This window comes from Neolamprologus brichardi, chromosome 7 (assembly GCF_056152115.1).
Source record: "Neolamprologus brichardi isolate AB-2024 chromosome 7, ASM5615211v1, whole genome shotgun sequence".
Classification (NCBI taxonomy): Eukaryota; Metazoa; Chordata; class Actinopteri; order Cichliformes; family Cichlidae; genus Neolamprologus; species Neolamprologus brichardi.
This window is the reverse complement of record NC_142110.1, coordinates 57,349,107-57,364,600: the sequence shown is the minus strand read 5'-3', so window position 1 is coordinate 57,364,600 and position 15,494 is coordinate 57,349,107. Positions and strand designations below refer to the sequence as shown.

Below are 15,494 nucleotides of genomic sequence, written 5' to 3'. Positions count from 1 at the left end.
TAAATTATAGTATTTCTGCTTTTTATAGTATTTCTGCTTTTTGTAGTATTTCTGCTTTTTATAGTATTTGTGCTTAATATAGTATTTCTACTTTGAGGCATTCAAATTTGCATATTGGGGCCTGCACAGCTTCCCAGCCAGCCAATCATATCTGAGGTCTGCCGTTTCTTCTCTCGTCATATCTCCGTGACGGATGTACAAAGAGCAATGAAAATCGCAGTCAAAGTACACCAAAGTCCGCTGATTCACCCAGTACAAGAATTATGTTTCTAGTCCACCTAGCTTTTGAGTTACACGACGTTTTGTAACTCCAAAAAACGGCGTTTTTTGCCTCTGACCGCGATCTAATTCTGACTGCTCATCACCCTGTTTTCCAGGCACTCACTCTCTTTCCCAGTGGTGCAGTTGGTAGTGACGTGGGTCTGCAAGCCAAAGGTCATGGGTTCAATCCCACCTTGGTCAACATGTTTTTTCCCCTACAAATTAATACACTATCACACACCAGTAATTCATATTCATCATTTATTACAATTCTGCAAACTTGTATCATTTTACCAGCTTTTCTAATATGGACCTCACATTCTTGTTAACACTCCATGGCACAAATACTGTTCCCTTTAGGCTCTGTGTATGTGTGTGTGTATCAATATTTCTCCCATTTTAAAGTATTACTCCTCCATAATTGTATTTCTGTTAAATCAAAGTACTTTTACTACAGCTTAGTACTTCTGCTCAATCATAGCATTTTTGTAAAATCATAGTATTTCTGCTTTTTATAGTATTTCTGATAAATTATAGTATTTCTGCTTTTTATAGTATTTCTGCTTAATATAGTATTTCTGCTAAATTATAGTATTTCTGCTTTTTACAGTATTTCTGCTTTTTATAGTATTTCTGTAATAATGGAATTTCCTACTACCCGTGAACGCCTCATTTTTTACCTGACTGGCTGACATCCGCCTCTCTGCACACTTTGTTGAGTCCGCTCTCGGTGAGTGCTGTTCCTCTCCTCTCCTAAATGTCTATACTCTGTTTGCGCGATTTAAGCAGTTCTTGTTAGTGATTTATAAAGCCAGCGGAGTTATAACTCATATTAAAGTAACACAATGGTTGCTTTTTAGTGAAAAATTGTCATTTTTGTATGTAAAAGCAGTGTTTGATGAGCTAACGCTAACAACCCAATGCTAACGCCTAGCGCTCTTATGAGCCCAGTGTGAAATGAAGATAATTCATTTGACTGTAAACCACGGTTATTGTATTGTTTTATTAATTACATTTGGTGTGTTCGTGTTTTTCAGTCTGTTAAATAAGGTGCAGTTAGCTCTCTTCACAAATCAGTTGGTTAAAACAGCCTCATTCTTTAGGCTGTAACGTTTTTAACGACCCCCATAGATTCAGTTTCAGCTGTCGGCAAGATCAAAGGAGCCATTTTATGCCTCTGACGAACACAGGAGAAAAAGAGTCACATTTGTCCAGGTCCGTTTTTGGTTTTAAAAGAATAATCCTGTCCACACATAAATGCAGGAAAACGCTGCCAGCAACATGCCAAAGCAACAGATGGCGATATATTCCTAACCGTGTAGAAATGTTGGCCAATCAGAAGTCTAGAAGCCTCGGTGGGAAATAGCAAACAAAGATGGGGCATAAAAGCAGAACCGAGTCATATGTGAGGGGGGACAGTAACTGTGTGTGTATATGTAAGCATTTAAACACTGCAGAGAGTACAATTAACAGTAACAGTATTGTAGAAATGCATTTCACTGAAACAATAACGTGGCGCACGGTGTGACGTCAAAAAAGGCGCTGCGTTTTCTCTGTTTTCCTGTCCACACATAAATGCAAAAATGGAGTTTTCGAAAATATCCTGGCAAGCGTTTTTAGAAATCTCCATTTTCAGTCACCGAAAACGCCGTTTAAGTGTGGACGAAAGATGCAAACGCATAGAAAAATTTCCCTTTTCAAAAGTACCTGTGTACATGTGAACATAGCCCAAGAATATTAAGAACTTCTAAACAGGAGACTTTAGGGCGATCGTGGCTCAAGAGTTTGGAGTTCGTCTTGTAATCGAAAGGTTGCCGGTTCAATTTTCAATTCAATTCAATTTTATTTATATAGCGCCAAATCACAACAAATGTCGCCTCAAGGCGCTTCATAGATACAGAGAAAAGCCCAACAATCATATGACCCCCTATGAGCAAGCACTTTGGCGACAGTGGGAAGGAAAAACTCCCTTTTAACAGGAAGAAACCTCCGGCAGAACCAGGCTCAGGGAGGGGCGGCCATCTGCTGCGACCGGTTGGGGTGAGAGAAGGAAGACAGGATAAAGACATGCTGTGGAAGAGAGACAGAGATTAATAACAGATACGATTCAATACAGAGAGGTCTGTTGATACATAGTGAGCGAGAAAGGTGACTGGAAAGGAAAAACTCAATGCATCATGGGAATCCCCCGGCAGCCTACATCTATTGCAGCATAACTAAGGGAGGATTCAGGGTCACCTGGTCCAGCCCTAACTATATGCTTTAGCAAAAAGGAAAGTTTTAAGCCTAATCTTAAAAGTAGAGATAGTGTCTGTCTCCCGAATCCAAACTGGAAGCTGGTTCCACAGAAGAGGGGCCTGAAAACTGAAGGCTCTCCCTCCCATTCTACTTTTAAATACTCTAGGAACAACAAGTAGGCCTGCAGAGCGAGAGCGAAGTGCTCTAATAGGGTGATATGGTACTACAAGGTCATTAAGATAAGATGGGGCCTGATTATTTAAGACCTTGTATGTGAGGAGCAGGATTTTGAATTCAATTCTGGATTTAACAGGAAGCCAATGAAGGGAAGCCAAAACAGGAGAAATATGCTCTCTCTTTCTAGTCCCTGTCAGTACTCTTGCTGCAGCATTTTGGATTAACTGAAGGCTTTTCAGTGAGTTTTTTGGACATCCTGATAATAATGAATTGCAGTAGTCCAGCCTGGAAGTAATAAATGCATGAACTAGTTTTTCAGCGTCACTCTGAGACAGGATATTTCTAATTTTAGAGATGTTGCGCAAATGGAAGAACGCAGTCTTACATATTTGTTTAATATGTGCGTTGAAGGACATATCCTGGTCAAAAATGACTCCAAGGTTCCTCACAGTGTTACTGGAGGCCAAGGTAATGCCATCCAGAGTAAGAATCTGGTTAGATACCAAATTTCTAAGCTTTTCAGCGCCGAGTACAATGACCTCAGTTTTATCTGAGTTGAGAAGCAGAAAGTTAGTGGCCATCCAAGTCTTTATGTCTTTAAGACATTCCTGCAGTTTAACTAATTGGTGTGTGTTATCTGGCTTCATGGACAGATAGAGCTGGGTGTCATCTGCATAGCAGTGAAAATGTATGCTATGTCTTCTAATGATGCTGCCTAGGGGAAGCATGTATAATGTAAACAGAATTGGTCCTAGCACTGAACCCTGTGGAACTCCATAATTAACCTCAGTGTGTGAAGAGGACTCTCCATTTACATGCACAAATTGGAGTCTATTAGATAGATATGATACAAACCACTGCAGTGCAATACCTGTAATACCTACAGCATGTTCTAATCGCTCTAATAGAATATTATGGTCAACAGTATCGAATGCTGCACTAAGGTCAAGAAGGACAAGCACAGAGATGAGTCCACTGTCAGAGGCCATAAGAAGATCATTTGTAACCTTCACTAAAGCTGTTTCTGTGCTGTGATGAGCTCTGAAACCCGACTGAAACTCTTCAAATAAACCATTCCTCTGCAGATGATCTGTTAGCTGTTTGACAACTACTCTTTCAAGGATTTTTGATATGAAAGGAAGGTTGGAGATTGGCCTATAATTAGCTAAGACTGCTGGGTCTAGAGATGGCTTTTTGAGTAAAGGTTTAACTGCAGCCACCTTGAAGGCCTGTGGTACATAGCCGATTATTAGAGATAGGTTGATCATATATAAGATCGAAGAATTAATCAATGGCAGAACTTCTTTGAGCAGTTTTGTAGGAATGGGGTCTAAAAGACACGTTGATGGTTTGGAGGAAGTAATTATTGACGTTAACTCAGAAAGATCGATTGGAAAAAAAGAGTCTAACTTAACATCAATGGAACTACAAGTAGCTGTAGATAATATTACATCTGTGGGATGATTATTGGTAATTTTTTCTCTAATGATAAAAATTTTATTTGTGAAGAAGTTCATGAAGTCATCACTAGTTAACGTTAAAGGGATGGTTGGCTCAAAAGAGCTCTGGCTTTTTGTCAGCCTGGCTACAGTGCTGAAGAGAAACCTGGGGTTGTTCTTATTTTCTTCAATCAGTGACGAATAGTAAGCTGTTCTGGCTTTGCGGAGGGCTTTCTTATAAAGCAACAAACTATTTCTCCAGGCTAAATGATGATCCTCTAAATTTGTGACACGCCATTTCCTCTCCAGATTACGAGTCGTCTGCTTGAGGGTACGTGTTTGAGAATTATACCACGGGGTCATGTACTTCTGATTAGAGACCTTAGTTTTCACTGGAGCTACAGTATCCAGAGTCGTACGTAGTGAGGAGGTGAAATTATTAACAAGATAATCGACCTCTGTTGGGGTAGCGTTCAGATAGCTGCTCTGCTCTGTGTTGGTACAGGGCATTGACGATGATAACAGTGGCTGGATTATATTCTTAAACTTAGTTACAGCGCTTTCAGAAAGACATCTACTTTGATAAAGTCCACTCTCCACTGCTGCGTAATCAATTATTGTAAATGTAAATTTTATCAAGAAATGATCAGACAGGAGAGGGTTTTCAGGAAACACTGTTAAATGTTCAGTTTCTATGCCATATGTTAAAACCAGATCTAGAGTGTGATTAAAGTGGTGGGTGGGTTCTTTTACATTTTGAGAGAAACCAATTGAGTCTAACAACAGATTAAATGCCATGTTGAGGCTGTCATTTTTAGCATCTACATGGATGTTAAAATCACCCACAATAATTATTTTATCTGAGCTCAGAACTAAATCAGATATAAAGTCTGAGAAATCAGACAGAAACTCTGTGTAAGGCCCAGGTGGACGATAGATGATAACAAGTAAGACTGGTTTCTGAGTTTCACAGCTGGGGTGGATAATGTTAAGCATCAGGCTTTCAAATGAATTAAAAGTCTGTCTTGGTCTTTCATTAATTAATAGACTGGTGTGAAAAATTGCTGCCACACCGCCCCCTCGACCTGTGCTTCGAGATTTCTGGTAGTTAGAATGACTCGGGGGTGTTGATTCATTTAAGCTAACATAATCATCCTGCTGCAACCAGGTTTCTGTAAGGCAGAGTAAATCAATTTGTTGATCATTTATTAAGTCATGTACTAACAGAGACTTGGAAGAGAGAGACCTAATATTTAATAATCCACATTTCACTGTTTTACTCTTTGGTTCAGGTGTGGATACTGTATTGTTCTTTCTTTGTAAATGTTTAAGTTGTTTGTTGCTGGTTTTTAGTTTGTTTTTTGTCTTTTTGGAAGCAGACACAGTCTCTATGGAGATGGGTTTTTGGGGGGGTAGCAGGAGGAGAGAAGCTGCAGAGAGGCGTGTAAGACTGCAACTCTGCTTCCTGGTCCCAACTCTGGATAGTCATGTTTTGAGGGGTTTAATAAATTTGTCCATATTTCTAGAAATGAGAGCTGCTCCATCCAAAGTGGGATGGATGCCATCTCTCCTAACAAGACCAGGTTTCCTCCAGAAGGTTTGCCAATTATCTATGAAGCCCACATCGAGTTCGAGCCCCGGCTTGGACAGTCTCGGTCGTTTTGTCCTTGGGCAAGACACTTCACCCGTTGCCTACTGGTGGTGGTCAGAGGGCCCGGTGGCGCCAGTGTCCGGCAGCCTCGCCTCTGTCAGTGCGCCCCAGGGTGGCTGTGGCTACAATGTAGCTTGCCATCACCAGTGTGTGAATGGGTGGATGACTGGATATGTAAAGCGCTTTGGGGTCCTTAGGGACTAGTAAAGCGCTATATAAATACAGGCCATTTACCATTTTAATTTTTAAGAACTGTTTAACAAAGGCTTGTTTGTGCCAACCTAAATCTGCAGCACAGTTTAAATTCTCACTTTGTGGAAAATTAATGAAATAAACAACAGCCCACCTTCACATAAATAAAATATGGCAGTATATTATTATTAGTATGGTACATAGATATTTATTTTAAAACTACAGCATATTTAATGATACTATGTGCAGTTGATAATATTTTAGGAAGTAGAATTTGAATGCAGACCACCTCAAATATTAAAGCCTTAAAAATATATCGTGCAGTTTTTCATGTAAAGGTGTTATTGCAATCTTAAATGAGATGTAGACCAAAGAAAACAGAGGAGAGTTGTTGTTTGTATTCCAGCTGTAGTAAACAAAGAAGTTTAGTGAATCTTTTTGACAAAAGAGAGTGATGCAGTATTGATGCTAATTTGAGTTTTCTGATCCAGTATTTTTGTCTTTTGTTACACAGAGTGAAATAGAAGCTTGGTTTTGCTTGTGCTGGTAAGTAAACAGTGATTGTAACTGAAGCAATATGAAATTGGGATTGTGTAACATGTTTAGCAATTTACATACAATAGTTTGGCTTTTTGTGATATCTTGCCATTTGCTCATGGGCAAAAACACATTTAGGATTTATAAGCAGTAAAGCCCCCCCACTAGACCTCTGAGTGTCCCTAAAAATGTCCCTGAAGTTTAATAGGCCATTTATGTCTAATTTTAATTTTAAAGGCTTATCAAAGCATTTCTGTAGTAATGTTTTTATTACACATGTTAAGGCCATTTGAGACTGCAATTAAATTTTGCCCTCTTTAGACTAAAGTGAGTTCATTTTGTCTGAGGTGCTGGGAAAAGTCTTTCTTCCTTGCAGATTTATTTTGTTCATGCTTTTTTGTCACATGTTTCAAATCATCTAACAGGGATGATATGAATAAATACAAAAAAGCATTTTTAAAGTGATGATTTCACGTATGAAGCAGAGAAAACCAAACCAGAGCTATCTGTTCTAATGTGAGAACATGCTGGTCTCTAATACCCAGCTGTGGAAGCCCTAATAGCAAGAACTACCATCAAGCATTTATAGTATCAAGTGTCATTTGTGATTGTTGCATGCTTTGAAACTGTGATGTTATCATTTGATCAAGTGTGCAGTGCGAGCAAATCATTGCTTGTGGTATCTGCTGTGTTATGTAATAGCACCAAAGTATTAGAGCTTTACGTTAATGAGGAATTTTTGTGGCTTATTGCAGATGGATAAAACGACACATCACTTTAGTAAAGACAGAAATCTTTAATAAAGTGCAGAAAGAGAAGATGGGGTGTTTATAGTAAAGCTGTTGTAAACAAAGAATTTAACAGATTTTTTTTTCACTACAGATTGTGATGCAGTATTGACTCTGATGCTGATTTCAGTTGTCTGATTCTGTGTTTTTGTTCTTTTGTTACACAGAGTGAAACAGAACTTTGGTTTTGCCTTTGCTGGTAAGTAAGCAGCAATTGTAACTGCAGTAATATGACATTGTCACTGTGTAACATGTTTAGCAACTTACCTAACGTAGTTTGGTTTTTGTGACATTACCATTTACCGATGGGCAAAAACAAATGGTCAGAATTTATACCTTGTAGCAGCAAAGGCCCCACACATGATCTCTGACTGTCCCTGAAGTTTAACAGGCCATTTATGTCTGATTTTTATGTTTGAACACGAACAACTGTTTTTATACAGTTGTTCGTGTTCTGTGTGTAATTTATATACACTAAGTTTAAATTAGTTTCTTAATAATTTGCTTGATACAATGTGTTTGAAAATTATATATAAAAGGGAAATATTGCAAAATACAAAAAGATTCCTGCCAACAGGTACAATGGAAGGACTTTTTATTATAATTTTTAAGAAATTGTAATTGCAAAAATGGTGTGCCACTGTTGTTACTATGACATGTCAAAATTTACATGTATTTTAGGATTTCAATATTCAGATCAGAACTAAAACCTGATGAGGTTTTCCGTTGATTCTATTATTTTTTTTTTTAAATGGTATTCAACATTTTTAATCTGAAATGAGGTTAACAGTTGTGTTTTTTTTCACACTTTATTAAGCACTGACTTGTGATAGAAAATGATGGAGCTAAAAAGCCATAATCTGTACCAACAAATACTGGTGCCTCTTCTTTGCACTTCTGTAGTATGCATGCCTTTATTACACATGTTATCGCCATGTGAGACTCTGTAACTAAAGTTTGTCCTCTTTAGACTACAGTGAGTTCATAAAGGCTTGAAGAAATTGAGGATTTTACTAGTTATTTCATGTCACAGTAAATTGGATTGTGTGTGAAGAGGTTCAACAGTCTAAGTCATTAAACAGTGATCTGATGTGTTGTTTCCTTTCTCTAGGATACTGATCTGATCGTCTCAAGTCTGGTAAGTAAAGGTTTTGTCTGCGGTACAGTGCTGAGAAAGGTCTTTCTTCCTTGCAGATTTATTTTGTTTATGCTTTTTTCACATGTTTCAAATCATCTAACAAGGATGACCTGGATAAATACAAAAAGCAGTTTTAAAGTGATGATTTCATTTTTGAACCAGAACAACCTGGTCTAATGTAAAACATGTTGGTCTCTAATACCCAGCTGTGGATGCCCTGATAGCAACAATTACCATCAAGCATTTACAGTAACTGGTAATCACTGGGGGATTTTGGTCCACTATAATTTCAGAATTGTCTTAATTAGATTCAAACAGGACAGGCAAAAAAAGAAAAGGAAAAAGTCGTAATTAAGGCCCAATATAGGGTTTTCAAGTCATACCAAGTATCTTAATTTCATTAAAGTCCAGACTGATTAGTTTACACCAAGAGTTTTGTTTCATTCATTCAATTGGACTTGCTTGTGTGCTTCAGATCAATTTCCTGCTGCAAATCCTAAGTGTGATTAAACTTAAGCCCAGGACCTGATGAGTTGATGGTCCTGAAGGTCCTGAAGTAGTAAAGGAACTCTGGGACATCACAGTAACAGCACCATGTTTGACTTTAATGCTGGTGTTTTTCTCTCACTATAGATGATTCAGTTTAGTGCAGTTAGTCAGCACAGCTCTTGGTTATCATCGAGGTATTATTAGGCAACTTGTTTTTGCCTGTTCAGCTACAACATCTGTGAGGGTTTTTGTTTCTGGGGTCTCCAAATCCTTAGAAATCTCTTAGTAAACCTTTACAGAACTATATCTGTTTGTTTCACGTTAGAGCAGCTCACGGCTAGCAGTTTAGGGACAATTAAATATTCACATAGGGCAGGGGTCTCAAACTCCACTCTTCAAGGGCCGGTATCCTGAAGCTTTTCCACGTGTCCCTGTTACAAAACACCTGAATAACATTTGTAGGTCATTAGTAAGAGTATAGAATTTGACTGTATGCTGAAGTGGCATCCCCTAAGACTACTAAAATTTAAGTAATTTAAGTGTTTGGAAAAATGTACTTCTAAAAGTACTTTCATTACATCATGTTCATTCACTCATGAGCTGCTATAACATGAATCAAATGGCTGAATTACCACCTCAGCATGCGGTCAAGTTCTGTAGAGTTTTGCTAATGACCTACTAATGTTATTCAGGTGTGTTGCAACAGGGACACATAGAAATGTTTCTGGACACCAGGCCTTAAGGACCAGAGTTTGAGACCACTGGTGATAGGCATTGTGGATTTCAAAAGCTTTTTCCCTTAAATCACTGCCTGAAAACTGCTTTTTGTAATTTGTCATAATGACTTGCAAAATATAGGTGGGATGAAAACATAAACATAAGAAATTTTATAGTGGCCTGATATTTTTATCAAGACTGTTTTTTGTTTTTTTTTAATAATCCTGCCCTAATTTACAAAAGAGGAACTGTGTCTGAAAGTCATGTTTGTTTGTTTCTTTGTTTGTTTAAGAAATGTGGGAATCTCCAGCAAAGACCTTACATGCAACAGCTCAGATACAGCACTCATTTCTGTTCTTTTTATCATGAAATGATCTACAAAGAAATTATCATCATACTAAATTTTGCTAATTAGGCCTTAATATCAGCTATGATAAGTTTATCATAGATTTAGGGGAGTGCTTATTGCTGTGTATCAAACATGCCCCAAATGTCACTGAAATATGTAGAAACTGCTGCGTAGAAACTAGCTGTCTCCAAATCTCTCATTTTGCCAAAATTCATACAGAGTAAATTGTTTTATGTTTTATGTTAACGGAACCCCAGATATTATGATATACTGTTGTCCCAAGCAAGTACACACAGACACAGGGATTTGAGAATTTTGGGGATTAAGGCACGTTTTTTGTGGGATAAATGTAAGTTGAGTGGATCTGAAGTGTTTAAAGCAGGTGGCCTGAAACTGTCTGCTCTAACCTCAGTGTGTTGGTTTTGTTGGACCATATAATATTTAGAGTAAGTTATTGTAGCAGCACATCTTGGTGTAAGTTTATAGACTCTGTTTGTTTTTATTGTGTTAATAGAATTTGAATGCAGGCCACCTCAAATGTTAAAACCTACAAACATTCCATACAAGCTATCATTTGTGATTGTTGCCTACTTTTAAATTGTGACATCACCATTTAATAAAGTGTGCAGTGCCAGGTGTAGCAAATCATTGGTTACAATATCTACTCTCTTATGTAACTGAACCTAAATTGTGGAGCATTACATGAATCAGAAACTTGTGTGGCTTATTGCAAATGGATAAAACTACATATTACCTTTATGAAGATGATAATATTTATTAGGGTGCGGAAAAAGAAAACAGAGGAGAGTTGTTGTTTGTATTCCAGCTGTGGTAAACAAAGATGTTTCCAGAATGTTTTTGACTACAGAGAGTGATGCAGTATTGACTCTAATGCTGATTGGAGTTGTCTGACCCTGTATTTTTGTTCTTTGTCTTTTGTTACACAGAGTGAACAGATCTTTGGTTTAGCCTTTGCTGGTAAGTAGACAGTAATGATAATGTTTAGTAATGTACTTACAGTAGTTTGGCTATTTGTGTTATCTTGCCATTCATTCATGGGCAAAGACAAATAGTCAGGATTTAGAATCTGTAGCAGCAAAGCCCCCACACAGGACCACTGACTGCCCCTGAAAATGTCAATGAATTTCAATAGCCCATTAATGTCTGATTTTAATTTTTGATGGCTTATCAAGTCCAAACATAGTTAAATGTCAGAGATATCTTTATGCAGTTGTTCGATTTCTCCTTATGTTTGTGGATTCAAGTGTGAGTATAGGTGGTACCTTAAACACTTAAGAGCACCACAGCTATCGATTTTTATTTTCTCTCTCATTCCACTTATAAATTAGCCAAAAAAGTCAAAACACTAGAAGTATTTTTGCCTGAGTGACGTTCACACTGCAGGCGAAAGCGCATCAAATCAGATTTTTTTTGTCATGTTGGTATCAGTGATGGTATCATGGTATGAAAGTGTGAACGGCACAAATCTGATATTTTCAAATCCGTCCTGGGTCACTTTCGTATGTGGTGCTGAATCCGAGACATATCCGATGTTTTAGAAAGCGACTGCTGTTTGAACGGTCATGTCGCATTAAATCCGTCTTTTACGTCACTGACAGAAGACAGACGCCAATTATCAGCACCAGAGAAGCGCCTGAGAAGACATTGCGAACGCTTCCTGGCCATCCATTGTAGATGTCAGTGAAACTGTTGGGAAGACAACGTGAACATTTTATTTGTTCTGTATAATCTGCAGATTCTGACAGAAATCTGCAACACCGCTCCTCTAAAACAGCAATAAGGATAATTATTAGGTTATTTACATTATTATGTAAATAACAAAATAACTTAAAGCAAAAATTGGGAAACGTAAAGTCCGAAACAAGTCTTTATATTAACGGCCATCAGTCAAACAATATTGTTTGCTCTAGGTCTAAACAGAGCGCGTTGTGTGTGACGTCTTCTTTTGTGCATGCGGGCCGCTTTGAGCGCTCACACTAGAGCGCGTTTGCTGTCGCATTTTATTTGTAGTGTGAACAAGCAGACAAAAAAATTGATTTGATCAAAAAATCGGAATTGAGCATTAAGACCTGCAGTGTGAACGTAGCCTATAAATGATAGCTTAAACACTTAAGCAATAATAAAATGTAAGAGAAGTACAGTTGTGAGTAGGTATATTAAAGCCAATGTTTTAAAATTAAATATAAATGTTGCCAAAAAGGGATATACTGCAAAACACATAAATATTGCTAGCAACAAATACAATGGAATGACCTTTAGTGTAATATTTTAAGAAATTTTCATTAAAAAAAATGGTGCGCTACTGTTGTTGTTGTGGTTTTCTGTTGCTTCTGATTTAAATGATTAATTTGTATTCAACATTTTTTAATCTGAAATTAGATTAAAAGTTGTCGTTCTTCACATTTTATTAGAGCTGACTTATGATAGAAAATGTTGGAGCCACAAAGCTTCTGTGTACGAAATATTTGGTATATCCTGCATTTGTGCCGACAAATATTGGTGCCTATTCTTTGCAATTCTGTAGTATGAATGTTTTTATTAAACATGTTAAAGCCATCTGAGACTCTGCAATTAAATTGTGCCCTCTTTAGACTACAGTGAGTTCATAAAGGCATGAAGAAATTGAGGATTTGACTAGTTATTTAATGTCACAGTAAATTGGATTGTGTGTGAAGAGGCTCAACGGTTTGAATCATTAAACAGTGATCTGATGTTTTGTTTCCTTTCTCTAGGCAACTGATCTGATCGTCTCAAGTCTGGTAAGTATAGGTTTTGTCTGAGGTACAGTGCTGGGAAAAGTCTTTCTTCCTTGCAGATTATTTTTTTCATGCTTTTTTGTCACGTTTCAAATCATCTAACAAGGATGACCTGGATAAATACAAAAAAAGCAGTTTTAAAGTGATGATTTCATGTTTGAAGAAGAGAAAACCAAACCAGAGCTATCTGTTCTCTAATACCCAGCTGTGAAAGCCCTGATAGCAACAACTACCATCAAGCATTTATAGTAACTAGTAATGACTGATTTACATCACTGGGGGATTTTGGTCCACTTTAATTTCAGTTGTCTTAATTAAGGTCCAAAATAGTGTTTTGAAATCTTTTCAAGGATCTCAATTTCATTAAAGTTGAGACTCTGGTTAGTCTACACCAAGACATTCAGTTGGACTTGCTTGTGTGCTTCAGATCAATTTCCTGCTGCAAATCCCAAGTGTGATTAAACTTAAGCCCAGGACCTGATGAGTTGATGTAGGTCCTGAAGTAGTAAGGGAACTCTGGACAATCACAGTAACGGCACCATGTTTGACTTTAATGCTGGTGTTTTTCTGAAATATTTCTCTCACTTTAGAAGATTCAGTTTAGTACCGTGAGTCCGCACAGCTCTTGCTGATCATCAAGATGTTTTTAGGCAAATGTGAGAAAGTTTTTGTGTTCTTTTTGGCCAGTCTATAAATAATTTTGAGTTTAATGGATATAAAGTGTTTAAAGCAGGAGGCCTGAAACTGTCTGCTGTAACCTCAGTGTGTGGGTTTATTTGGACCATATAATATTTACAGTAAGTTACTGTAGCAGCACGTCTTGGTTTGAGTTTATAGACTTAGTTTATTGTTTTAATAGAACGTAAAAATGTCCTTATAACAGTTCCACCATCATTTGTTAAACATTGTCATTCTGTTCAGTCCAATAATTTACTGTAGAACTCTTTACTAGTTAAAGCCCTACATGTACTGTATTTTTGAAATTATAAGGCATAATGTCAATAAACAAGTCTGTTTTTAAGGCACATTAAGCCAAACAAAACAGTCAGATAAGTCAAACTTTATTCAAGTCATTCACAAACAACTCTCAACACTGTTCAGTTGTAACACATAAAATACAGAACATTACACTCACTTTTTCAGTTCATTCCTCATCCACAAATCCATCAAACTCTTCATTGGTTGATCAGTTTGAAATCTGCTTCATAAGCATGTCTCTTAGCACGTGCCAGGTCCTTGTACACACACCATAATGTTATGTTGAAGCACCGTACAAATTACTCTGCGAGGGTCCTGACTATGGAAGCCATAATGCTCTGACAATACATCAAGCGGCGCAGCTTTGTAGCTTACAGAAGTCTTACTAAAATATTTGACAGAATTTTGAGCGCTGTGTACCACAGAAATCCCGTTCGAGGTCAGTAAGCACAACCAGAATCGATACACTAAGCACATTGTATATTTTTGAGAAAATGACAGGATTTTAGGTGTGCCATATAGTCTGAAGAATATAAATACAAGCATATTGGAAATACGACTAATTCCAGGCCTTTTGTGTCTTACAGGTGACCTGCTGCAGAAGATCCTCTCTCTCTATCATTATAAGCAATTCTGTCTATCCTATCACTCTCCCGACTCTATCTAATTTGACAGCCATTCCATCTTGTATCCCTCTATCTCTACTGCTCTATCTAATTTGACAGCCATTCCATCTTGTATCCCTCTATCTCTACTGCTCTATCTAATTTGAGAATCCAAGTTTTGAGAATCCAAGTTTTGAGAAATCCAAGTTATCAGTACTTGATCTATCTGTTACAGAATTCTGAGAGATCTCTGCTCTTACTGCTCCTTCTTTCCTGTCATTAAACTCTCACATTCAGTCATTTTGCTGGAAATTACAAGTAGAAAGTTGAATATACAGTAGTAGAATTACAGTAGAACTTATAGTAGAAACTACTTACACAGCCCTACATTAGTCATTTTAATTTTGCATTAGACTTTGGAATTAACACTGCTAGTTTGGCTTACTTTGATCAATTATATAAAATATCACCTTTTTAAAAGTTTAGTTGTAATAAGACAATCTGGTTATTTTGTAATACATACATTCAGATAAATAATAAATTAGATCCAAATACATTTTTCTAGTCTGTTTCATTGGCTATAACATTTGACTGCAACTTTATAGTATTATTATTTAAGGACAAACCCATTTTGTCACTCAGTGTAAGTATTCAGTTAGTATTGTCATCGAGAAGCGCCTGAGGACCCAGACTTCCTGTTTCCTGACTGCTGCAGAACATCCAGCTGAAGAATCCTCATCCCCAGTCATCTTATCACCACACCACCAAAGCTCCATATATTTGATTTAAATTTTAGATATCTGAAAGATTTACATAAACTCCCCTAAGAGCTAAGACTTTTATTATAGCCTGTTGATTGTTGAGATTTATTCTGCATATCATTTTACAGAAGTTGTATTTATTTACCAGTCTGGTTAAAAATATATAAGAAGTAAAATTATACCGTTTCTAAAAGAGCTACAATAAAACGGACCAAATTGTTTCCAGAGAACATTGAATTTCCTTTATTTTGAGTTTGGAGTACAAATCAGCTTTTTAACATCTATTTCTATATTCATAAAAAACATTTTAAAGTAGTTTAATAGTACATTTCTCAGATTTAACAGCAACTTGAGGAGTTATACGTTTTTCTGTGTTTCAAGGTTGAGTTTTGTTTAC

At 37.1% G+C, this 15,494-nt stretch overlaps 1 long non-coding RNA gene across 1 annotated transcript; it reads left to right on the top strand.

The window, feature by feature from the left end:
• The first annotated feature begins 475 nt into the window (after window positions 1-475).
• On the top strand, window positions 476-15,327 carry LOC148102241 (uncharacterized). The gene is made up of 7 exons (XR_015719308.1): window positions 476-991; window positions 6,473-6,504; window positions 7,451-7,482; window positions 8,395-8,421; window positions 10,924-10,954; window positions 12,730-12,756; window positions 14,319-15,327. It is a non-coding gene; the product is annotated as an uncharacterized LOC148102241 (long non-coding RNA).
• The last annotated feature ends 167 nt before the right edge of the window (window positions 15,328-15,494 follow it).